Source organism: Pongo pygmaeus, chromosome 8 (assembly GCF_028885625.2).
Source record: "Pongo pygmaeus isolate AG05252 chromosome 8, NHGRI_mPonPyg2-v2.0_pri, whole genome shotgun sequence".
Taxonomy (NCBI): Eukaryota; Metazoa; Chordata; class Mammalia; order Primates; family Hominidae; genus Pongo; species Pongo pygmaeus.
In genome coordinates this window covers 36,276,865-36,303,553 of record NC_072381.2, presented here as the reverse complement: position 1 = coordinate 36,303,553, position 26,689 = coordinate 36,276,865, and the positions used below count along the sequence as shown (strand labels likewise).

General features: G+C 43.7%; 1 protein-coding gene and 1 long non-coding RNA gene across 8 annotated transcripts in view; one reads left to right on the top strand and one right to left on the bottom strand.

The window, feature by feature from the left end:
• Positions 1–576, bottom strand: part of CCNY (cyclin Y) — a 305,685-nt gene extending 305,109 nt beyond the window's left edge. For 4 of the 5 annotated variants that reach the window (XM_054435228.2, XM_054435231.2, XM_054435229.2 and 1 more), the window contains exon 1: positions 413–559. The gene's annotated coding sequence lies outside the window, so the exon portion shown is untranslated. Of the gene's footprint in view, positions 1–412 lie in introns of all 5 variants that reach the window. The other variant, XM_054435230.2, reaches the window with a different exon arrangement.
• LOC129006051 (uncharacterized) overlaps positions 1–26,689 on the top strand; it is a 112,425-nt gene that overhangs the window by 85,491 nt on the left and 245 nt on the right. For 2 of the 3 annotated variants that reach the window (XR_008491894.2, XR_008491895.2), the window contains exons 2-3: positions 8,663–8,787; positions 16,351–16,470. This is a non-coding gene — a long non-coding RNA (uncharacterized LOC129006051). Of the gene's footprint in view, positions 1–8,585; positions 8,788–16,350; positions 16,471–26,689 lie in introns of those variants that run through there. The other variant, XR_008491893.2, reaches the window with a different exon arrangement.

Genomic DNA, 26,689 nt, shown 5'->3' with positions numbered 1-26,689 from the left:
TGCGATCCTAGCTCACTGCAGCCTCAAACTCCTGGGCTCAAGTGATCCTCCCGCCTCAGCCTCCCCAAGTAGCTGGGACTATAGGTGTGCACCACCGTGCCTGGCTAATTTTTAAACTTTTTGTAGACACAGGGTCTCACTATGTTGGTCTTAAACTGCTGGGCTCCAGTGATTCTCCCACCTCAGCCTCCTAAAGTGCTGGGATTACATGCATGAGCCACTGTTCCTGGCCCTATTCTCAATTTCCACACCTTCTCTAGATGGTGCCCTGTTCCCGACCTCTCAAGTCTCCTGGCTGCAGTCTCTGCTAGTGCACCCCCCGAGCAAGCTTTTCACAAACATGACTCCTAACTCCCCAGTCCCCCTCCTCCCCGAGCATTCTCAGGCCTGGCTCCTGTCACACAGAGCTCACCTCCATGCCTCTGCCCCTGCTGTCGCTGGACAAGCCCCCTAGCCAGGCGGCTTTCAACCTGGTGGCCTCAGTATGCTCTTCCTGGTACGAGGCTCACATCTCTCCTGACTCCCACACACCCATCCCTCCCAGGGGCACCCTGCATACACTGTAATAATGCCCCTTGTGTGTCATCACTAGGTCATGGCCCTCCTCAGGGCCTGGGTCTCCCCTAACTTCCCTTGGGTTCCTGGTGCTCTGTGCACAGTGCACCATCTCCTCCTCGCTCTACCCCCCATGGTAATTAGAGGTTAGACTTGTCATTCTTCAATGGTTTGGCCTGTAAATTTGGGTTGATAAAAGATGAGTTGAATGGAGAAAGGACACAGCTTCAGGAAACCTAGAATACCCTGATTTTTATCCTCACCCTCAAGTATCCTATTTCACACATGTCTAAAGATCAACTTACTTCCCAAGCAAGGTTTTTCCTTGCTAAATAGATTCCTTCTTTTCTTTCTTTTCTTTTTCTTTTTTTTCTTTTTTGAGATGGCATCTCGCTCCGTCACCCAGGCTGGAGTGCAGTGGTGCGTTCTCAGCTCACAGCAACCTCCGCCTCCTGGGTTCAAGAGATTATCCTGCCTCAGCTTCCCGAGTAGCTGAGATCACAGGTGTGTGCTAACATGCCGGGTTAATTTTTGTATTTTTAGTAGAGACGGGGTTTCACCATGCTGGCCAGGCTGATCTCGAATTCTTGACCTCAGATGATCCACCTGCCTCAGCCTCCCAAAGTGCTGGGATTACAGGCGTGAGCCACTGTGTCTGGCCAGATTCCCTCTTAATCAATAAATATTTCACAATGACACAAACACTATGAACTAAAAGTATCATTTTAGCTTAGTATTTGTCCTTATAGCATGACATTTTATATTTGGGAGGTGATATGGTTTGGATCTGTGTCCCCGCCCAGATTTTATGTGAAACTGTAATCCCCAGTGTTGGCGGTGGGGACCCGTGGAAGTGATTGGATCATGGGGCAGAATGTTTTACCACCAGCCCCTTGATGCTAGTTCTCGCAAGATCGGGTTGTTTTAAAGTACATAGCAACTCCTCTCTCTCGCTCTTGCTCCTCTGGCCATGTAACCTGTGGGCTCCCCCTTCACCTTCTGCCATGATTGTAAGTTTCCTGAGGCCTCTCCAGAAGCCGAGCAGATGCTAGAATCATGCTTTCTGTATAACCTGTGGAACCATGAGCCAATTAAACCTCTTTTCTTTATAAATTACTTAGTCTCAGGTATGTATTTATAACAGTTCAAGAATGAACTAATACAGGAGGGTATCCATATGATTCATTATTGTATATGGAAGCAGTAACATCTCACTAATGGGGCATCATAGGGAAGGGATACATCCCCTATAAATGACATTTCTGGATAAATGAAAATGACCACCAGTCCTTTGGAAATGTCGCTTTTTTTTTTTTTTTTTTTTTGAGACAGAGCCTCGCACTGTCAGCCAGGCTGGAGTGCAGTGGCGCGATCTCGGCTCACTGCCATCTCTACCTCCCAGGTTCAAGCGATTCTCCTGCCTCAGCCTCCCAAGTCGCTGGGATTACAGGCACCCGCCACCACGCCTGGCTAACATTTTGTATTTTTTTTCAGTAGAGACGGGGTTTCACTATGCTGGCCAGGCTGGTCTTGAACGCCTGACCTCATGATCCACCTGCTTCACCCTCCCAAAATGCTGGGATTACAGGCGTGAGCCACTGCATCTGGCTGAAAATTTCACCATATTTGATAGAATTCTTAGTTTTTTAAACAACAAAATTAAGTATGACAATACTTACATAATTGAGAATCAATGGATGTCTTTCTGTGAAATAGATAGATGCCTGCCTCCTTGTACGGTGAAAAATCAACATGACTTTTTTCATGGCATCTCCAGAACACCACTGAAAGCATCGTGATTGAATATTGTAATAATCTAGTACTAATTTTGCTTCTTGGAATTCTTGTCTCTCAGTAGTAGATTGCCAGATGATACTTTGTCCTATTGTTTTACCTGCTAACACCTCTTAATGTCCTGCTGCTCCTCGGCACCACACCTGGAAACCAGATCACCAAACTTAGGAGTTAGAAACATGCTCGTGCATTGTGGGAGAAAATGTAAAATGGCGCAGCCATTATGGAAAACAGTATGGAAGGTCTTCGAAAAGTTAAAAATGGAATTACCACATGATTCAGCAATGACACTCCTGGATATAAAAACCCCCACCGATCAAAAAAATTGAAAGGAAGATCTTCAGCATTTGAACATCTATTTTCATATAACATTATTCACAATAGCCAAAAGATGGACACAGCCCAAGTGTCTATCAATGGACGAATGGATAAAGAAAAGGTGATATATCCATGCAATGGAATATTACTCAGCCTTGAAAAGGAAAGAAATTCTGACATGCCACATGGATGAACCTTGAGGACACTATGCTTATGTGAAATAAGCCAGTCACAAAAGGACACACATACTGTGTAATTACACTGATATGAGGTACCTCGAGTTCTCTATCTTCATAGAGATAGAAAGTAGAAGGTGGTTTCTAGGCACTGAAGGGAGGAAAAGTGGAGCATTGTTTTTTAATGGGTATAGAGATTCAGTACTGCAAGACAAACTAAACTATACACTTAAAAATGGTTAAGATGTTGGCCGGGCACGGTAGCTCACACCTGTAATCCCAGCACTTTGGGAGGTCAAGGCGGGTGGATCACTTGAGCTCAGGAGTTGAAGACTAGCCTGGCCAACATGGCAAAACCCCATCTCTACTAAAAATACAAAAATTAGCCAGGCATAGTAGCATGTGCATGTAGTCCCAGTTACTTGGGGGGCTGAGTTGGGAGGATCACTTGAACTCGGGAAGTGGAGGCTGTGGTAAGCTGAGATTGCCCCACTGCACTGCAGTCTGGGTGACAGTGAGACCTTGTCTCAAAAAACAAATAAACAAACGAAAAAACAACCAAAAAAATGTTAAATTTTAAGATGTTAAATTTTATGCTATGTGTATATTGCCACAATTAAACATAAATTTTGAAAAATGAGTTAGCATGCATTAATTCATTCAAAAAACATTTATTTTGCGTTTATTATATATCAGACTCTGTTCTTGGTGGCAGGGATGAGCGGCTGAACAAAACAAAGTTTTGGCTTTCATAGAACTTGCATCCTAGTATATAGTATATAATAGCAGACATAGCTTTGCTGTCCACCCAATCAAGTGCATCATTTCAGGTTATTGGTTTTCATAAAATAAATGTATTACCAGAAAATCTGCAACTTGACCCATTTCAATGATGAATATATCTGAAGTTTAAATATCTTAATTCTAAAAAAGCATAATGATTACAATGTTTTAAGTCAGGCCAGGCATGGTGGCTCACAACTGTAATCCCAGTGCTTTGAGAGGCTAAGGCAGGAAGGTTGCTTGAGCCCAGGAGTTGGAGGCTGCAGTAAGCTATGATCATGTCACTGCACTCCAGCCCGGGTGACAGAGTGAGACTCTGTCTCTAAACAATAACAAATAAATTTTAAATATTGATCTATCTCTAATATCTTTGGATGTGGTTTTGTTGTTGTTGTTGTTCGTTTGTTTGTTTTGAGTCTCGCTCTGTCACCCAGGCTGGGGTGCGGTGACGCAATCTTGGCTCACTGCAGCTTCTGCCTCCCGGGTTCAAGTGATTCTCTTGTCTCAGTCTCCTGAGCAGCTAAGATTACAGGCATGCACCACCATGCCCGGCTAATTTTTTTTTTTTTCTGAGATGGAGTTTCGCTCTGTTGCACAGGCTGGAGTGCAGTGGCGCGATCTCAGCTCACTGCAAGCTCTGCCTCCCAGGTTCATGCCATTATCCTGCCTCAGCCTCCCAAGTAGCTGAGACTACAGGCGCCCGCCACCACGCCTAGCTAATTTTTTTTGTATTTTTGGTAAAGACGGGGTTTCACCATGTTAGCCAGGATGGTCTCGATCTCCTGACCTCGTGATCCGCCCGACTTGGCCTCCCAAAGTGCTGGGATTACAGGATTGAGCCACCGTGCCCAGCCAATTTTTGAATTTTTAGTAGAGACGGGGTTTCATCTGTTGGCCAGGCTGGTCTTGAACTCCTGGCCTCAAGTGACCCACCTCCCAAAGTGCTGAGATTATGGGTGTGAGCCACCTCTCCCAGCCTGCAATGACCTAATTTTTAACAATGGATGATCACATGAAAATTATTTTAGAACAATTTTTTTACCAGTTAGACTGCTGGTTAAATCGTCTTCTAATGTAGTTACTTCAGGCACTGAGGAATATTTTCCATTGTTTTTTTTTCTGATGTTTGTGGAGGGTTAGAGTGGCCCCAAAGGATGACCTCCAGATAATAGGGACATGGCATATATTCTAATCAAGAATGTGAGTGCTAAGAGGTTAGGAATTATTTTTCTTTGCTTGGATTTGAATAACTACTGGCTAAACATTAGACGTAGGAAAGTACTTGAGGCCGGGCATGGTGGCATGCACTTGTGGTACCAGCTACTCGGGAGGCTGAGGCAGGAGAATTGCTTGAGGCCAGGAGATTAAGACAACATAGCCAGGCCCTGTTTCTAAAAAATATTTTTTTTAATTAGCAGGAGCTGGGTGTGGTGGCTCATACTTGTAATCCTAGCAGTGTGGGAGGCTGAGGTGGGAGGACTGCTTAATCCCAGGAGTTCACGATCAGCTGGAGCAACAAAGTGGGACCCTGTCTCTACAAAAAAAAAAAACAAAAACAAAAAAAAACTAGCCAAGTGTGTTGGCATGTGCCTGTAGTTCCAGCTAGTCAGGAGACTGAGATGGGTGGATCACTTGAGTCTGGTAGGTTGAGGCTACAATGCACTATGATCATGCCTGTGAATAGCCACTGCAGCCCAGCCTGGGTGACAAAGAAAGACCTTGTCTCAAAAAGAAAAAAAAAAAAAGAAATGAAATTAGCAGAGAGCTACTGGGGAGGCTCAGGTGGGACGATCACTTTCAGCCCAGGAGTTAGAGCCCACAGTGTGCTATGATCACATCTGTGAATAGCCACTGCACTACAGCCTGGACAACATATCAAGACCCCATCTCTCTTAAAAAAAAAAAAATGTACTTGATGAAGCCAGATTGGCTGTGACACTGAATAACATTGTAAGGGACATTATTGGGATATTAAATACATAATATGCTTGGGTCTCCTGACATGTATATGACCTTTCCTTATTCTGTTGGCATCATGCATCTGCCTCATGCAGGATTATAATTTTTGTGTCAAGAAGGCAAGGCCGGGCACAGTGGCTCACGCCTGTAATCCCAACACTTTGGGAGGCCGAGGCTGGTGAATCACCTGAGGTCAGGAGTTCAAGACCAGCCTGGCCAACATAGTGAAACCCCATCTCTACTAAAAATACAAAAAATTAGCCGGGCCTGGTGGCATGCGCCTGTAGTCCCAGCTACTCAGGAGGCTGAGGCACAAGATCGTGCCACTGCACTCCAGCCTGGGAGACAGAGTGAGACTCCGTCAAAGAAAAAAAAAAAAAAGGCAAAGAGAAAGAGTAAATGTTCAATTTTTGCAGTCTAGTGTTTGCTTTTGAAATTTTCTGAGATCACAGACTTGCAAAATAGGCTTTTGAAGAGATAGGGTTTTCTAAATTCCAAGTGTTCCCTCTTTATTTGAATTAAATAATTAATTAAAATTATTTTTTTTAAATGAAACAGGGTATTTATCACCCAGGCTGGGGTGCAGTGGTGCATAGTTCACTGCAGCCTCCAATTCTTGGGCTCAAGTGTTCCTCCTGCCTCAGCCTCCTGAGCAGCTGGGACTACCAGCATGAAACACCATGCCCAGCTAATGTGTTTTTTGTAGAGATGTTACACAGCCCGGCATTGAACCCCTCAAGGATCCTCATGCCTTGGCCTCCCAGAATGCTGGGACTACAGGTATGAGCCACCACACTCGGCCCCAAATGCTCTTTTTTTTTTTTTTTTTTTTTGAGACAGACTCTCACTCTCTTGCCCAGGCTGGAGTACAGTGGCATGATCTCGGCTCACGGCAACCTCCGCCTCCCAGGTTCAAGCAATTGTCTTGCCTCAGCCTCCTGAGTAGCTGAGATTAAAGGTGCGCACCACCACGCCCAGCTAATTTTTGTATTTTTACTAGAGACGGGGTTTCATCATGTTGACCAAGCTGGTCTCGAACTCCTGGCCTCAAGTTATCTGCCCACCTCTGCCTCCCGAAGTGCTAGGATTACAGGGGTGAGCCACTGTGCCCGGCCTCTTCCTCTTTATATTTTGAGACAAACCTGGCTGGGTCATAGATTGTTATAATGGCATCATTTTGTTGTTGTTGTTGTTTGAGACAGAGTGTTGCTCTGTTGCCAGGCTAGAGTGCAGTGGACCCTTTGCCTCCCTAGTTCAAGCGATTCTCCTGCCTCAGCCTCCTGAGTAACTGGGACTACAGGTGCCTGCCACCACACTCGGCTAATTTTTTTTTGTATTTTTTTAGTAGAGACGGGGTTTCACCATGTTAGCCAGGATAGTCTCGATCTCCTGACCCCGTGATCCGCCCGCCTCGGCCTGCCAAAGTGCTGGGATTACAGGTGTGAGCCACCGCACCTGGCCATGTCTACGAAAAATATTAAAAGTCACTACTAAAAACAGAAGAAATTAGCCAGGGGTGGTGGTGCGAGCTTGTAATCCCAGCTACTCGGGAGGCTGAGGCAGAAGAATCGCTTGAACCCGGGAGGTGGAGGTTGCAGTGAGCCAAGATCGCGCCATTGCACTCCAGCCTGGGCGACAGAACAAGACTCCATCAAAAAAAAAAAAAAAAAAAAAACAGAGCGAGAGAGAAGTTCACTGGATTTAGGATGTCATTTCGGTTTCTTTATCAGTTTGGCTCCCTCTAGAGGTCAGTTAGCAAATTTTAGTCAGCGCGACTTAACACCTTGGCCCTCTTAAAACAGAGTAATTTCCCCTAGGAAGGTTTTGGAGAAAATGATTGAAATTGATTAACAGGATTTAGCAAACCTTATATTTAATTTTTTTGTTTACAATTACTAAGGCTGCCAGGTTTAGCAAATAAAAATACAGGACACCCAGTAATATTTACAGTTCAGATTTAAAAATTAATTTTTTAACCTAAGAATGTCCCAAATACATTAATCCAGCAACTCTATATATCTGTATGTAGAGACATATACTATATATACAGTGTTTTACTCCTCATTTGTTGAATGAGGATTCTGAGGATCAAAACATCCAACTCCAGCCTCTCATTTTCCCACATTCTCATGGCCTGTTCTTGTTATTTCATTCTAAGTTTTCTTCTAAGTTCTCAAAAGAAATCAGATCATAGGTCTGGTCAGATAACTTGATTTTAAGCTCCAAAGGTCCTGAGATATTGAAGGAAACCAAAATACTTCACACCAAAATATGCTTTGTTGACATATTTTGAGAGAGCTCTTCAGAGAGCCAAACAGCCCTGCAAAGCTGTCTTTTGCATTGAGCTTTGCATCTGTAGAGCAAATCTGCATCCCTGCAGCCAGGCTTTCTGAGCTCCTCGCTGGTCCAGATCTAGGAAAGATGAACTGAGAGTCTGACATCTCTCAAGATCTGAAAGGAATATTTCCCACCTGTTCTCTCGGAGGGCTGCTACCTGTGAGGTTTCAGCTGCATAACAAGACCACCTTTGCTAGCCAGGCATCCTCTTCTGTCCCTTCCATAATCTGTCTTGCCACTGTCACCTGACTTACCACCATAAACTTTTTGGGGCCATGCTCAGAGCCCCCATTTTTTCTGTAATTTCAAAGTGGTAGAAAAGTCTGGGCCTGGTGGCTCATGCCTGTAATCCCAACACTTTGGGAGGCCCAGGTGGGTGGATCACTTGAGGTCAGGAGTTCAAGACCAGCCTGGCCAACATGGCCAAACCCCATGTCTACTAAAAATACAAAAAATTAGCCGGGTGTGGTGGTGGGGTATTCCCAGCTACTCTGGAGGCTGAGGCATGGGAATCACTTGAACCTGGGAGGTGGAGGTTTCAGTGAGCCGAGATGGCGCCACTGCACTCTAGCCTGGGCAACAGAGCGAGACTCTGTCTCAAAAAAAAAAAAAAAAACCCAGAAAAGCTTCTGTGCTTCACTGGGAAGCTGGGATAATCGCTCTGTGATTTTCCCCTGTTCATGTTAATAGATTTGCATGCTTTGTCTCTTAATAATCTGCCTTTGTCTGTTGATGTTCAGCAAACCTTCGGGAAGGTTTCCCTTGGCCCCCACAGTGCTGGCGTCACAGACAGGATCCTAAAGCTGCTCTACTTTTCTGGAAGCCACAGTCCAGGGAACCCAGGACCTGACAAAGCATCAGAAGGGTAAGAAATTCCTACCAGCCAGGCTCCAGGCCTCTCTCCGTGAAATCCGGTCAAGCAGACAGCAGAAATCACTGTTTGCCTCTTTTCCCTTGCCTAAAATCTTGATTAATTGGAGAAAAGGATTTGTGTGACTAGTCTTGGGTTACGTAGCGATTCTGGTGTATTTTTAGGCATGAATGTTCGTATTGTCTGATCCTTTCTCTCTCAGTCTTTTCCCTTGTATTTTGGTATTGATCTGTCATAAAGAGGGGCGCCCCAGGGTAGAACATGGACCTAGAACCCCCAGAAGCCCACTGTGCCAGCTGGCCCTGCAGTTTTTTTTATTGTTGTCGTTGTTTTTTTTTTAGATGGAGTCTTGCTCTGTCACCCAGGCTGGGGTGCAGTGGTGTGATCTCAGCCCACTGCAACCTCCGCTTCCCAGGTTCAAGCGATTCTCTTGCATCAGCCTCCTGAGTAGCTGGAATTACAGGCACGTGCCACTGCGCCAACGGGCCCTATTTATAAGGTGCTTTTGTTGTCTCAACCCTTGCTGCCTGGTTAGTCCTGGGAAAGACCAATCCCGGGAGAGCCTGCCTCGTGTCACAGATTAATAGGTGTATGACTGGTGGCCCCCCACAAATTTGTGGGATACTAGAGGCACTGTATGTAAAAACACCATCCTTTATCATCTGTGGCAACAAGAGCCTTTTGCTGCCTTAGTCTATTCCTGGGAGTGAATTTGTGAGGATGGGGATCGTTGAGGCTGCCTGTTCCATGCCCTCTCCAAGAAGCACCTCTTGTTTATTGGTAAAAACTTAATTGAAACCTGGAAAATAACCTCCTGGGCATTCCATGAAGAGGCTTATTAGATTGAGTTGCTATTTGCATAAGTACATCTCGGGAAATTCTTTTTTTTTTTTTCTTGAGACAGAGTCTCACTCTGGCACCTAGGCTAGAGTGCAGTGGCTCAATCTCAGCCCCCTGCAACCTCCGCCTCCCGGGTTCAAGCATTCTCCTGTCTCAGCCTCCCAAGTAACTGGGATTACAGAGGCAAGCCACCATACCCAGCTAATTTTTGTATTTTTAGTAGAGACAGGGTTTCACCATGTTGGCAGGCTGGTCTTGAACTCCTGACCTCAAGTGATCCACCCCCCCGCTTGGCCTCCCAAAGTGCTGGGATTACAGGCTTGAGCCACCGTGCCTGGGGCCACATCTCAGGAAATTCTAATCATTAGTGGCCAAAAGATTGATTCTTTAAGTTACAAAGGCCCCCTAAACTAAAACTATTTTAGAGACCTCTCATTCCAAACAAGTGCCTTATTTGTGTTTAGGTAAAGATCAAATTAAAAGAAAGGCACTAATAGTATCATGGCTAGCCTTAGACATTTTCCTAACAAAAGTTTCAGAACAAAAATCCGACAGAAAACCAAGTTAAAATCCTTTGTACGCTCAAGCTGCCTGCTTTGGAGTCCCTGCAGGATTTGTAGTGGCGGCCACTGCACCTTGTGGCCTAGGTGTTAAAATTCTGCGCTTTCACCACTGTGGACTGGATTTGATTTCCAGTTAGGGAGCCACTTCCTTTTGGTTAAAAGGTTCAAAAGCCAAAAATATTGGCTGTTTTTCCTGGTTGAAATCTGATAATTAGAGATTATTATCTCTTATTATTATCTCAGTAAAGGCTTCAACTATGTGAGACAGATAAACTCTAATCTGTTCCATTTACAGAGACACAGTTTAATCCACCTGTCCTTTTAAACTAGTGAGTTTTACCAGTCTCATGGCTATAATTTTGAAATCAAAGCTATAAGACCTTTATTTATGTTATTTACGTCTGCATGTTTTGTTTTTTTTTGTTTTGTTTTGTTTTGAGACGGAGTTTCACTCTTGTTGCCCAGGCTGGAGTGCAATGGCGGGATCTCGGCTCACTGCAACCTCCACCTGCCGAGTTCAAGCGATTCTCCTGCCTCAGCCTCCTGAGTAGCTGGGATTACAGGCGCCCACCACCACGCTCAGCTAATTTTGTATTTTTAGTAGAGATGGGGTTTCTCCATGTTGATCAGGCTGGTCTTGAACTCCTGACCTCAGGTGATCCGCCAGCCTCGGCCTCCCAAAGTGCTGGGATTACAGGCGTGAGTCACCACACCCAGCCGTCTGCATGTATTTTTATATATACGTGTCTGCTTGTATATTGTCTACATGGTACCAAACTGACTTATAAATAAATTAGCATTTATAAATGAAGTAAATTAGCCCAAATGCATTTCAAATTCATGCAACATCTTTGGTAAATAAAACCAGTTTTAATATTGTTGATACAATAAAAACATCGTCTGAATTTAATTTAGACATTTTGTCTGAGTCTATTGGTTTAGACGAGTTTATACTGTCTGTGTGGTATGTTTTAAGGTTGTAAACCTGTTAACACCTTCTGCAATTTTTCTTGTTGTTGTTACTGTCTTTGAAACACGGTCCTGCTCTGTTGCCCAGGCTGGAACACAGCAGCACGATCAAGGCTCACTACAGCCTTGGCCTCCCAGGCTCAAGTTATCCTCCCACTTCAGCCTCCTGAGTAGCTGGAACTACAGGTGCATACCTCCATACCTGCCTAATTTTTTTTTCACTTTTTGAAGGGATGGCATCTCCTTATGTTGCCCCAGATGATCTTGAACTCCTGGGCTCAAGAGATCCTCCCGCCTCAGCCTCCCAAAGTGCTAGGAGATATTTTTCAAACTTGCTTGATTTGTCTGTGACTTTATGACTTAGGTTTTAAGCCATTTGATTCTGGAGTCTACACAGTGGCCATGGTGAGGCCTGGGGACCCACGTGTGTCTGCAGTGCCTGGGCCCATCTTCCCTGGGCCAGCAGGATTTCCTGGCCATTCTGGGAAGGGTTGGATCCTCTGGGTATTGTCTTTACAGCTCTGGCCTCTGTCCTGGGCTCTGCCCCGATACATAACAATTAAAATAGCTTACTCCCTAGGTTTTTCACTGAAAAATAGGGCTACTAAGGGTTAAAATTATAGTTAATATATAACTAAAACAACTAGAACTGAGAGAAACACTTCTGTATATAGAGTGTATAAGAAAAGTATGTGTTTTTGGTGAGGAGGGTGATAGGAAAGGCATGAGAATGCAGTTTTTGCTACAGGAGAAGTAATTTTGTCTAGTTTAGATGAATAGATATGGAAAGTTGGAGGGAAAAAGAATGAGAAAACTTGTAAGAGGTTATAAAAGGTAAACAGAAATCTTACTTTGTGTGGTCAAAGTTTATTGAAATTGGATGCATCTATTTATAAGGCTTTGTTGAAATTGGCCTAACTATTAATAATACACTAATGCAGCATAATATGGTAGCTCACGTCTGTAATCCCAGCACTCTGTGAGGCCAAGGTGGGGAAATCACTTGAGTCCAAGAGTGCGAGACCAGCCTGGGCAACATGGAAAAACCCTGTATCTGCTAAAAATACAAACATTTGCTGGGCATGATATTGCACCTCTGTAATCCCAGCTACTTGAGAGGCTGAGGCAGGAGGATCACTTTAACCTGGGAGGTGAAGGCTGCAGTGAGCTGAGATCATGCCGCTGCTCTCCAGCCTGAGCAACAGAGCAAAACTCTGTCTCAAAAACAAAACAAAACAAAATACTAATGCAAAAGTAGAAGCTGATTATCTCTTTTGAATGAGATTTTTGTGTAGTATTAATAAAAGCAAAAGATTTTGTTTACCTCTGAGATCAACTGTAAAAAAGGGGAGAAGGAGAGACAGATTCTGTTGGTCTTATGCTGTCTTCATTAGGTCTTTTGATTGTTTGAAAAACTGAGTGTCTCTCTATCAAAGAGTAAAGGTTTTTGCTTTTTGAAATCTGAATTATCACTTTAGCTGAATGAATGACTATTACTTTGCAGTGACCTGTACTCCTATTTTGATCAAGTGTTTTAAACCTTTCATATTGGATAAACTTCCCAAAGTCAAATTTTAAATTCTAAAATTGTCCTTTTAACCTCGAACTAACTTTTAGAGGTTCCAAAAAGGACCCCTGGGAGTCCAAGAGAGATGTGTTAGGCTTATTTACTATGTAAATAATTATATGGGAAGCATTGTTAAATGAGAAATGGTATTTAACCTTCTTTGAGTTGTATTTATATAAATGTATTATCAATATGTATTCCAAAATTGTATGAGATTCCTAAAATTCTTGTATGTCTCAGTATTTGTTATCAGTCATAAATATCATTATTATGTCAATTTTTGGTTTTTATTTTTGTTTTTAAGAGACAAGAGTCTCACACAGGCCAGAGTGCAGTGGTGTGATTCTTGCCCAGACTGGTCTTGAACTCCTGGCCTCAAAGGATCTACCTGCTTCAGCCTCCCAAAATGTTGGGATTACTGGCGTGAGCCACTCTGCTTGGCCGATGATTATGTTTTTTGTTTCTTTGTTTTTGAGATGGAGTCTCACTCTGTTGCCCAGGCTAGAGTACAGTGGCGCCATCTCGGCTCACTGCAACCTCCACCTCCCTGGTTCAAGCGATTCTCCTGCCTCAGCCTCCCAAGTAACTGGAATTACAGGCACCCACCACCAAGCCCGGCTAATTTTTGTATTTTTAGTAGAGACGGGGTTTCACCATGTTGGCCAAGCTGGTCTTGAACTCCTGACCTCAGGTGATCCACCCACCTCGGCCTCCCAAAGTGCTGGGATTACAGGCATGAGCCACTGCACCTGGCCCGTATTATATGAAACTGTAGTATGCTGCAGCACTGTGGAGGCCTGAGTCCCTGGTCACAGTGGGTGAGGAAAAGAAGAGCCTCTACTGAAACAGTTCTCAGCCCTGTCAGGGTGTCTTAGTCCATTTTCTGTTGCTTATAACAGAATACCTGCAACTGGGAAATTTCTAAAGGAAAGGAATTTACTTCTTACAGTGGAGGCTGAGAAGTCCCACGTCAAGGATCAGCATCTGGTAGAGGCCTTCTTGCTGGTGGAGACTGCGGAGTTGTGAGGGTGTCGCCCAGTGGAAGGGGCTGCATGTGCTAGCTCAAGGCTCTCTTCCTCTTATAAAGCCACCAGTGCCACTCCCATGATAACCATTCATCCATTAACCCATGAACCCGTGAATGGGTTAATCCATTCATAAGAGCAGAGCCCTCATGACCCAATCACCTCTTAAAGGCCCTGCCCCTCACAACTGCCACACTGGGGATTCAGTTCCAACACCTGGCATTTGCCAGACACATTAAACCATAGCACTGGGTAACAGAATTGTCTGTAGAGCTTTGTAAAAATACATGTTTCCTAGAGTGTCTGATTGAGTAGCCCAGGTTGAGGCACAAGTCTCTCTGGTTTCAGTGCTATACAGAGGTCCTTCCTCCTTCCTGTTCGTGTGTGTTTAGAAATCTAACAGATGATTCCTGACAATACTCATTACTGCTGGTTCCCATCTGAATGTGTTTGGGCATCCTGCCACCGGAACCAGTTGGTGACAACTCTAAATCCATTTAATGTTCTGAATGTGTGGCTCCAGAAATTCCTTCTTAAATCCCTTTTGCTTCTGTGCCTCAGGGGCTGTCATTACTGCAATATTTAGTGGCAAGTTCCAAAGACAGATAAAAAGGCCTGTCTTCAGTTCCTGTCCTGCCTTCCCTATAAAGTATCTGATTTCTGAATTTTTCTTTTTTTTTAAAGAGAGAGGGTCTCACTCTGTTGCCCAGACTGGAGTACAGTGGTGCAATCATAGCTCACTGTGATCTTGAACTTCTGGGCTCAAGTGATTCTCCTGACTCAGCCTCCCGAGTAGCTGGGACCACAGGCACATGGCACAATGCTTAGCTAATTTTTTTTTTTTTGAGATGGAGTTTCGCTCTTGTTGCCCAGGCTGGAGTGCAGTGGCGAGATCTTGGCTCACTGCTACTTCCGCCTCCCGGGTTCAAGCAATTCTCCTGTCTCAGCCTCCCCCATTACAGGCAGGCGCCACCATGCCTGGCTAATTTTGTATTTTTAGTACAGATGGGGCTTCTCCATGTTGGTCAGGCTGGTCTTGAACTCCCGACCTCAGGTGATCCACCCACCTTGGCCTCCCAAAGTGCTGGGATTACAGGAGTGAGCCACTGTGCCAAGCCTGCCTGGCTAATGTTTTTTTATAGAGATAGCATCTTGCTACGTTGCCCAGGCAAGTCTCAAACTCCTGGCCTCAAGTGATCCTCCCACTTCGGCCTCCCAAAGCTCTGGGACTACAGGTGTGAGCCACTGTGCCTGGCCTCTGGTGTCTTCTTACCTCAAATAGGAGCTTTGTGATTGCCTGATAGCCAGGCTCATACTAGGACCACAGGCTCCAGAAGTTCCCATTCCATGGGAAAAGCAGAATAGGATCTTAATCAATCTATATGTGACAATCAAGGATCCCTCACCCTCCCACGAAAGTTGCCAATTTCTCTTTTTAAATTAGTGCATATTCTAGACCTCGGTGGTAAAATGGGGAGAGACTCAAATGATATACCTCCTCAAAATTCACAACAAGTAGAGAAGTGGTTTAAAAGCAGCAAAATAATGCAGTAGCAATTACAAAAGGTACTTGTGGACAGGGCATGGAGGGACTGGTCTTACTTATATTATAATCTTAAAAAATTCCCATCAAGAGTAAGAGTGACGTGGGAGAGTCCCACTATCCTCTTGACCAAGCAGGTTCTAGGTGCTCCTGACTCATCCCATTCCCACTCCCAGCAGCAGTATAAGAGGAACAAGATGTCCTGCTCACCTCAGCAGCACGTATACTAAAATTGGAATAATACAGAGAAGATTAGCGTGGCCCCTTTAAAAATCTTTAATAAAAAGGCCGGGCGTGGTGGCTCACACCTGTAATCCCAGCACTTTGGGAGGCCGAGGCAGGCAGATCACTTGAGGTCAGGAGTTCCAGACCAGCCTGGCCAACATGGTGAAACACCGTCTCTACTAAAAATACACAAAAATTAGCTGGGTGTGGTGGCGCGCGGCTGTAGTCCCAGCTACTCGGGAGGCTGAGGCAGGAGCATCGTTTGAACCCGGGAGGCGGAGGTTGCAGTGAGCCGAGATCACGTCACTGTACTCCAGCCTGGGCGACAGAGCAAGACCTTGTCTCAAAATAAATAAATAAATAAATAAAAATTTAAAAAAAGGAACGGAGGTGAGTGGCGAGGGAGGAATTCCTTAAGAATCACCCTAATATACCCAACAAGAAAGAGGCGGGCCAAACAGAGACATAGGAATCCAAGGATGAGTTTTGCACAAGAACAGAAATCGCGGCCTTCCACTTGCCATTTTGTTTACTGTCTCCCGGTTGGGAGGAAAGCTGGAGAAAGTGGTTCCAGTTTTTGGCGTCTGTGGAGATAATCATATTTTTCCTTCTTAACAAATGAATATGAGTTATATTCATAGATTTCTTAACATTTTTGCATTAAAAATTTTTTTTGAGTTTTTGTGTTCCTGAGATGAATCTCACCTAGTTGATCTATATTACTATTTAAATGTACTTTTAAATGATCTTTATGAATATTTTATTGAGAATTTTGGCTCTCGTATTTAAAAATAAAATTGTCTGTAATACTTTCCCACTCTCCAGCACTTGAGTCCATGGCTTTGGCAGCCATAGTGATCATGAACTTCCGGCTATGTCCTAGAGTCATTTATCTCCGAGGATGTCAGGAGGAACCCCAAAATGTCATCAAGACACTGGCTACAGGTAGGCCCCTTGTTTCTGCCACTGCTCCTACTGCCTCTATTTGGCCCTAAGTTTCTGCCATCAGAGTTGGCATGCCTCACATTCATACTCTGTGAGCTGTGAACAAGTAGTTTCCCAGGGAAGTCTTTATCACACAGCAAATCCCACCTCAAACTTCCACCTCCCACAAAAAGGAACCCTGGAGTTAGGAAATTCTCTCCTCTCTAATGCACAGGAGTTTTCAATTTCCTCAAGCCTGGGGGCGGCCAATACTCAGGCTCTAGGGAAGCAGCTTCCACCCCAAGCACACAAATAGATTTTTCCCAACAGAAACAGGTGTTTTGTTGTTGTTTGTTTTTTTGTTGTTGTTTTGTTTTGTTTTTCTGTCAAAAGTATTCTGGTGCCAGCTATAAAGAAAATATAAACTTTCCCGCCTTATAATAGTAGCTACAAAATAAATGTATGTGTTTTCAATGATTTTTAAGGAGATATTGTATTAATATTTGGGTATATTTTATCTACAGAAGGTATTGTACTTGGTGTTGTCAACCCTTTACTTAATAATTTTTAAAAAACTACAGATAGGTTGGGTGTGGTGGCTCACACCTGTAATCCCAGTACTTTGGGAGACTGAGGCAGGAGGATCACTTGAGGCCAGGAATTCAAGACCAGCCTGGCCAACACAGCAAGATCCCATCTCTAAAAAAAATTTAAAAATTAAAAAAACTATAGAGAAAATATAAAATGCATGCTCTATTACTTCATGGGTGGTGGTGGAGTCCGCAATCTGCAGTCTTGTGAATAAACATCCCCCAACTGACATTCAAAATAATGGGACCAAAGGTAAAATTGAATCACTAAAATCATAGTACAGGTCTGCTTAGGTCAGACCCCACAATATGGAAGCCGTGTCAGTTAGCAGTTGCATTCCCCCAGGAGTAACGGAAACCGCACGAGAGTGGCTTGAATACAAGAGTTTATTCTCATATAACAGCCCTGACATAGGGAGGCCTTTCAGGAGCCAGTATGGTGGCTTCACATAAAAGCCACGCTGCAGTCCTTACGACGCTGTTTCTGCCTCTCCATCCTCAGAGTGTGACCTGTCATCAAGGTCACCTTGTAGTTTAGGATGGCACGGATCCTCCTCAGCCATCATGTTTGCAAGCTAGGCAGCAGACAGGGCAAAAGTGAGCAGAACTGGCTTTTTTTTTTGGAGACAGTCTCACTCCTTTGCCCAGGCTGGAGTGCAGTGGCACGGTCTTGACTCACTGCAGCCTCTAACTCCTGGGCTCAAGGGATCCTCCCACCTCAGCCTCTGGAGTAGCTGGAACCACAGGCACCCGCCACCATGCCCGGCTAATTTTTGTATTTTTAGTAGAGAAGGGGTTTTGCCACGTTGCCCAGACTGGTCTCGAACTCCTGGCCTCAAGCAATCCACACACCTCGTTCTCTCAAAGTGCTGGGATTACAGGCGTGAGCCATCACACTTGGCCTATAGTGTTATTTTATGAGGGTAAAACTGACACAAGTGGTATAACTCTTAGATCAGTTTACAGTTTTTTTCCTATGGGAAATACAGTCCAACATTGATCCTTTGGATCCATGTAGCTATAATTCATGCATTTGAACTGCTGAATAGCATTCCTTTGTATGAATAAGCCACAGTTATCCCTTCCTTACTGAAGGACACTTAGGTTGTTTCCAGCATTTTCTTTTTCTTTTTTCTTTTTTTTGATTCGGTGTTTTGCTCTTGTCGCCCTGGCTGGAGTGCAGTGTTGAAATCTCAGCTCACCGTAGCCTCCACCTCCTGGGTTCAAGCGATTCTCCAGCCTTGCCTCCTAAGTAGCTGAGATTACAGGCATGCGCCACCATGCCCAGCTAATTTTGTATTTTTAGTAGTATTTTTAGTAATTTTGTATTTTTAGTGGCCAGGCTGGTCTCAAACTCCTGATCTCAGGTGATCCGCCAGCCTCATCTTCCCAAAGTGCTGGGATTACAGGCACCAGGCTAAAATTTTCTATTATAAACATTGTCGCAATAAACAATCTCCTTGTACCTGCCTCCTTATTTGAGAGTCTCTCAGATATACATCTAGGAGCTCTCCCAACATACATGCCTCTTCAAGGTTGATAGGTAGCGACCAATTTCTCTATAAAGATGCAATTTGCATTCCAACCAGTAGTATATGAGTCCCCATTCCTCCCTATCCTCCCAACACTAGGTGGTATTAAAATTTTTCCCCCATCTGCTGAATATGAAATAATTAGTTTTAATCTTCATTTCCTTAATACAAGAAAGATTCAGCATATTTTCCTGTTTATTCATTGCTTTTTCCCTTTTGTAAACATTCAGTTTTCGCCCATATTGCATGTGGATTGCTGTATTTTTCCTTATTAATTTATGTTAGTTCTTTTTTTTTTTTTTTTTTTTGAGACGGAGTCTTACTCTGTCGCCCAGGCTGGAGTGCAGTGGAGCGATCTCGGCTCACTGCAAGCTCCACCTCCCGGGTTCATGCCATTCTCCTGCCTCGGCCTCCCGGGTGGTTGGGACTACAGGCACCCGCCACTGTGCCCGGCTAATTTTTTGTATTTTTAGTAGAGACGGGGTTTCACCGTGGTCTTGATCTCCTGACCTCGTGATCTGCCAGCCTGGGCCTCCCAAAGTGCTGGGATTACAGGTGTGAGCCACCGCGCCCAGCCAATTTATGTTAGTTCTTAAGGCCAGGCACGGTGGCTCACACCTATAATCCCAGCACTTTGAGAGGCCGTGGTGGACAGATCACTTGAGGTCAGGAGTTCGAGATCAGCCTGGCCAACATGGTGAAACTCTGTCTCTACTAAAAATAAAAAAAAAAAAATTAGCCGGGCATGGTGGCGGGTGCCTTTAGTCTCAGCTACTGGGGAGGCTGAGGCATGAGAATTGCTTGAACCTGGGAGGTGGATGTTGCAGCGAGCTAAGATCGTACCACTGCACTCCAGTCCGGGCAACAGAGTAAGACCCTGTCTCAAAAAAAAAAAAATGCTAGTTCTTGTTATATCTAGATAATAATCCTCTGCCAGGTTTATGTGATGAAAATATCTTCTAGTCTGTGGCTTGTCTCTTACCCTTGTTATGGTGTTATTTGTCATACAGCAATTTCCTTTTTTAACATACTCGATCTCTACCTGACCTTTCTGTACTGTTTGAGCTTTTCAATAATTTTTCAACAAATCCTAATCCTGATATAGACATTCTTCTAATTTTCTTCAAAAGTTTTAATATTTGATTGACAGAATGTATTTTTATTTTTTATTTATTTATTTTTGAGGCAGAATCTCGCTCTGTCACCCAGGATGGAGTACAGTGGCATGATCTCGGCTCACTGCAACTTCTGCCTCCTGGTTTCAAGCGATTCTCCTGCCTCAGCCTCCTGCGTAGCTGGGATTACAGACACACACCACAACGTTCAGCTGATATTTGTATTAGTAGAGACGGGGTTTCACCATGTTGGCCAGACTAATCTCAAACTCCTGATCTCAAGTAATCCACCCACCAAAGCCTCCCAAAGTGCTAGGATTATAGGTGTGAGCCACTGGGCCTGGCCAGAATGTATTTTATTAATGAGGTATTTTATTAAATGAGGTATCATGTGCATAAGCAGTTATCCAGCACTGTTTATTGAAGAGTCTGTTCTTTTCCTCCTGGTTTGTAATGCCAGCTCTAGACATACCATACTCAGCGAGTGGTTATCACTCCTTTCTATTTCATTAGTCTCACACTCTGCATCAGTTCCATATTACTCAAATCACAATAGTTTTCTAGAAAGTCTTGATACCTGCAAGGCAAGTTTCTCTCCTTATTCTTCTAAGTCACTTGACTATTTTTTACTGTGTTAGTCTCCTGTTGCTGTTATAACAAATTACCACAAACTTAGGGGCTGAAAACAACACAAGTTTATTCTCTTACAGTTCTGGAGGTCTGTGTTCCTCCTGGAGGCTCTTGGGAAGAATCCATGGCCCTGTCTTTTCCAGCTTCTAGAAGCTGCCTACATTTCTGGGTTCATGGCTCCTTCCCCCTTCTGCAAGGCAGCAGTGCAGCATCTTCTGGTCTCTCTCTCTCTGCTCCTCTGGTCACATAGCCTCTTTCTCACTCTGACCATCCCACTTCCCTCTTAGAAGGACCCTAGTGATTGGTCTACACAATAATACAGGTTAATCTCCTCATCTCAAGTCTCTTAATGTAATCACATCTGAAAAGTCTCTTTTGCTATTGTAATGTATCCACCGGTCCAGCCTTTAAGAGGTGGACATTTTCATGGGAGCCATTATTCAGTCACCACATTGGCCTTTTACAATTCACTGTGAGTTTTGAGATGTTTGCTGGGTTCTATGGAAAAAGAAGCCCTGTTAGGGTGTTGATTGGAGTAGTATTGAATTCATAGATTGACTTGAGAATTGACATCTTTAGAATGCTGAGCTTTCCATTTATAACATGGTTTCTCTATTTAGGCCTTCTTTTGTGCCCTTTAGTAAAGATTTATATTTTTTTCTGTAAAATTGTTGTATAGCCTTTGTTATGTTTATTCCTAGGTGCTGTGTATATGTTTTGCTGTTATGAATAGGATTTTTTACTATTACAATTTCTACTTGTTTTTTGTAGGTATATATGAATACTATTAAATTTTAATTTACATATTTATCTTTTATTTAGCAAGCTTAGTGAATTTTATTTTTCTTTCTAACATTTTGTCTGCAGATTCTTTTGAATTTTGTATATGGACATTTTAATCTGTAAATAATGACAACTTAGTATCTTTTGTTTTGTTTTTCTTAACTTGTTGCACTAGCTAGGGACTTCATTACAATACTGAATCATGCTGCTAACTATACTAATAAGTAAGCTGGTTGTACACTGTCAAGTTTTGGGAGTTCCTATCTGTATTAGTCTGTTCTCACACTGCTATGAAGAAATACCTGAGACTGAGTAATTTATAAACGGAAGAGGTTTAATTGACTCATGGCTGGGTTCCACATGGCTGGGGAGGCCTCAGGAAACTTACAATCATGGCGGAAGGCAAAAAGGAAGCAAGCACCTTCTTCACAAGGCAACAGGAAAGGGCGTGTGTGAAGGAGAAATTGTCAAACACTTACAAAACCATCAGATCTCGTGAGAACTCCTCACTATCATGAGAACAGCATAGGGGAACCACCCCCATGATTCAATCATCTCCCACCAAGTCCTTCCCTCGACATGTGGGGATTATGGGGACTACAATGCAAGCTGAGATTTGGGTGGGGACACAGCCAAACCATATCACCATCTATTCTTGGTTTGCCAGGAAGTTTGTCTTGTAAACGTTTTGACAACAAGAAAGGGTGTTGAACCATAGCTAATGTTTTTCTGCATCAAGTGAAATATGTTTTCTTTCTCTTTTTGTATGTTAATCTGTTAATGTGTATTCCTAGGATAACCTTAGTTGATCATACTGTAATATTTTTAATATATAGCTGGATTTAGTTTAGTAACACTTTATTTAGATCTTTTGTATATTAGTTTATCAATTAGATTAGCATATACATTTTCTTTTATACTGGACTTTCCTAATTTTACTACAAATGTTATGCAAATCTCATAAAATAAGTTAGGTTTCTTTTACTATTTTCTGTAACTGTTTTTTTTCTAAGATAGGAATCCATACCTTGAAATCTGATAGCACTTGCTTGTAAAGCTGAATGACCCTGGTGTTATTTTGTATAATTAATTTTTGTGAATGGTTATACTGTTCATGGCTTCTCTTTTCCCTTGAGTTGGCTTGGAAATTTATGATTTTCTAGAAAAATGGCCCAACTTGTCTAAGTTTTGTCATTGATCGGCACAAAGTTGCTGCCAGAGAGCGGGCTCTGAGATGGACTTGGCATGCACACAAGGTTTCATAGGGATGCTCTTGGGAGGGCAAGAGTCCAAGAGTGGGTGGAGGGAGAAACAGCTCCTGTGCTGGCCAAATGACCACCTCATCTGACCCCACAGGAAGCTCAGGAGCTAGACCGACCCTAGGTGTGGTCTGGTGGGGCCACCTGGGTCCATTGCTGGATACAGACCTGTGAGCATCAGGTGAGGCAGCACCCAAAGGGACTGAGTTGAAGGCTGTGGGCTGACAGCACTCCCAGCAGCTAAGGGCAAGATCCTGAATGCAGGGGAGCGGGGGATGTCCCAGTCTTCCCCACAGCCACCCCTGCCCGCCAGCTGCTCACATACATTAAGAGAGCAGCTCCTTGGAGGTTCTGGGGCGTGTGGGGGAGCCTCCTCCTGAGGATTTTTTTTTCTTTTTCTTTTTTTAGAGACAGTATCCCACTCTGTCACCCAGGCTGGAATGCAGTGGTGCCATCATAGCTCACTGCAACCTCCAAGTCCTGGCCTCAAGGGATCCTCCTGCCTCAGCCTCCCAAGTAGCTGGGACTACAGGTGTATACCACCATACCTGGCCTATGGGAGAATTTAGAAGAGGAAGGTTAATAGGACAAACCACAGCCCTTCCCACCACAGCTGGCCTCAGGCTGCAGTCCACACTCCTCGTCTCTTTCCTCTACATCTGTTCCCCATTCATCCATCCCTCAGCCGGCACATCTGCTGTTCTCAGCTGGGATCGCTGCACTTGAGGTGCCCACGTGGATCGCCTGGGTGCCAAATATATGCTTCCAGTCTGGAGCAGAAGCCTTTCCTCCTCCTGGTAATGGTGGCCAGTCAGTGCCACCAGGAGGGTGACTCCTCTTCCTGCTGCAAGGTCCCTTGGCACAAGGAGATTGAGTGCCCTGGTGGCACCTCCCCTGGCAGAAGTGTCCTCCTGGGACCAGGCCCTTTAGACCTGCAGAACCCAAACTTACAGAGAATGGGAAATGCCGATTCCTTTCCCAACTGGTCCCTGGGGATGAGACAGGCAGGGCCTCTGGTCCCCAGGCCCGTGCATTCTTCCCACTGAGCACTGTGTAAAGGTCTCTAAAGTGCAGCCTGTGTCCTGTAGGATGGCACCTCATGCCCTGAAAGTCCTGCCCTGGAGTGGGCACTTCAGCCATGCCTCTATCAGGTCCACCGTTCTGTGGCTTCGCTACGGGATCCTGTATTCCTGGGCCACTCTCCCACCTCTCTTGCTGTAACGTGGGTCCGAGGCCTGATGTGATGTTATGAGGTATCCCATGCCAGAGGATCAAACATTCTGTCTCTGTCCCTTCCAAGGTGGAAGAGGGTCCCTGTCACTGACTTGCCAGCTAGTGGCTGGTTCTTCTCCTCCAAGGATAGTGCCAGTGAAGGGACACAGTACTGGTCTCTGTGGTTGGCAGACTGGATACTCAGTTGCATACATTGCTAGATTAGCTTGGAGAGTAGACGTATTAGTTCCATATTGCTGCATAACAATCCCCAAACTTAGAGGCTTAACACAGCATTTATTATCTCACAGTTTCTGTAAATCAGAAATCCGGCCCTGGCTTAACTGGGTCCTCTAACTAAGGGTCTTTCACAGGCTACAATCAAGATACTGGCCAGGGGCTGGACGCGGCGGCTCACACCTGTAATCTTAGCACTTTGGGAGGCCAAGGTGGGAGGATTGTTTGAGGCCATGAGTTCGAGAACAGCCTGGGCATTATTTTCATTTAAAAATTAAAAAATTAGCCAGATATGGCAATGGACACCTGTAGTCCCAGCTACTCGGGAGGCTGAGGTGGGAGGATCACTTGAGCCCAGGAGTTTGAGGCTGCAATGAGCTATGATTGCACCACTGCACTCCAGCCTGGGCGACAGAGTGAGACCTAGTCTTTAAAAGAAAAACAATAATAATAAGAATAAATAAAACCAAAGTGTTGGTTAACTATAAATGGGAGTGAATAATCTTACTGGGGTGATGGAAATGTTCTAAATCTGTATTGTGGTGATGATTATACAACTTGGTAAATTTGTTAAAAATCATTGAATTGTACAGGTAAAATGGGTGAATTTTATGGTGTCAAAGTTATACCTCAGTTAAGTTACACATACACACCACATTAGTTGTAATGCTCTGTAAAACCACAGAACGTCAGCAAAGACAGCTATGAAGGATTTTCTTCATAAACCAAATTTTCCAATGAAAATGCCACCAACCACTAGATGTAGCTGCCTTTTCACGACAAGAAGGCCTTTGCTCTGGGTCTCAGGGACTTGAAGTTATCAAACGTCAGGAATAAGGAAATATTTTCAAGTATCAGCTTATTCAAATCGATCATGATTGAGCCTATCAAATCATTTTATCCTTGGGTACAATTTATATTCCTGGGGTGACGAGTGCACTAGCATTTCCAGACTTCACCACTATACAATTCATTCATGAAACCAAAAACCACTTATACTCCAAAAGCTATTGAAATAAAAAATATATATTAAAAGTCAGTTTATCCATTGTATATATAATTTTAAAACTCACACCACAATAAATTTTAATAAGCAAACTAGAAATGCATTCCTATCAAAAATATTAAAACTATTTTAAATTAGCCTTATACTGGTTATACATTTGTTTTGTTTTGAGATGGAGTGTCACTCTGTCACCCAGGCTGGAGTACAACGGTGTGATGTCGGCTCACTGCAACCTCCGCCTCCCAGGTTTAAGCGATTCTTCTGCCTCAGGCTCCTGTGTAGCTGGGACTACAGGCAAGCACCACCATGCCTGGCTTACTTTTTGTATTTTTAGTAGAGATGGGGTTACAACATGTTGGCCAGGCTGGTCTCGAACTCCTGACCTCAATTGATCTGCCCGCCCCAGCCTCCCAAATTGCTCAGATTACAGGCATGAGCCAACGTGCCCAGCCTGGTTATATATTTTGGTAAACATTTTTTATAAACTTTGATTTTTATGACATATTTCACATCTATAAAATGTATAATTTTATATTATTTATTTTCCCTCGGCTTTATTAAAGGGTAATTGAAAATATTTTAAAATGTACATTTTAAAGTACATTTAAAAATTTTTTCAATTTGTTTTTCTGCTAAGAAAAATAAGTGTCAATAAAACTTTTCAAATAACATGAAAAAAATCTAAAGAAAATATAGCCTCTCCCTTCATTACTTCAGTTCTTTCAAGAATATTAAAATAATAAACTGGGTTATGGGACAGTAACCCTTGTAATGTACACTGAAAGCCACAACCTTTTCTAAGCCAGTGATAATTTCTGTTAACTCGGTGCAGCCCTGTTAGGTTGAGAAGGGCAGAGGAAACTCCTGCGGTGGAAAATTTTCAGTCAGTCACAGTTTTGGCGCATTTATAAATAACATAAGTAAAACAAAATTTGCCCAAGTAAAGTCTTCATGTGTGAAAATCTTAATCCAGTTACCAGAATCAAAGTAGATGTCCCTACCTTCATCACAGGCCAGTTTCAGCCTAAGGCTTTTTTCTCTTAAATGCTGGGCAATCCTCAGAATGGATTATTAAAAATATTGATGTTGAAGACATTCTGAAAGATAATTTTATAGTTCATGACTTGAGTACTGAGAATCTAGAAGCTGTGTTCACAGGGATGAGGGAACAAATAAGATCTGATGAACTCTTCTTTGACATTTACATTTCACTGTGAATTTCATCACAGTGTCACAAATGTCAAGGTCAGTGTGGAGAAAACAGAGGTTCCCAATCAGACAGAGGTCAAATGACCTTGCCAAAGTGACACAGGCAGATTTAACAGAAAAGCTGGGACCAAAACCCAGGTCTGGTGGCTGTCAGCTGTGGTTCCTCCAGCCAAGCACACACCCACTGTTCATTCTGCTCTTCGCAGCGCCTGTAGCTTTGGACTTTGTTCTTTTGTTTCTGTAGTTCTTTTTATCCAGGATGGATTTTTAAGAACATGCGTAATCACTGCCTGACTCATTTTAAAATCAAAGTCATGAAACAGGGGTGTCTGGGATACTAAATGCTCTAGAAGTATTCAAGTAATTGATTGTAGTGGAAATCCCTAAGAAACCACAGCTAATCTCAATGTGCTTTGGTGGGTGAAGTCCATATCAGCTGTGGAAGAGTTCCCGTAGATTTTCTGCTAAGCCCCTCCAGCAACTCAGTCTTCTCTCTCTATTGTTACATGGGGTGTCCCCTCTATGAAACCCTCAACTGGTACTCCAACCTCCCCTCCCTACCCCCAAACTGCCACAATCCTGTATTCCTGGAGCAACAGCAACCCAGCATTTAATGATGTTAAGTCAGGTTACTTGACTAGAAAGACTAATAGGTTAGGCATGATAT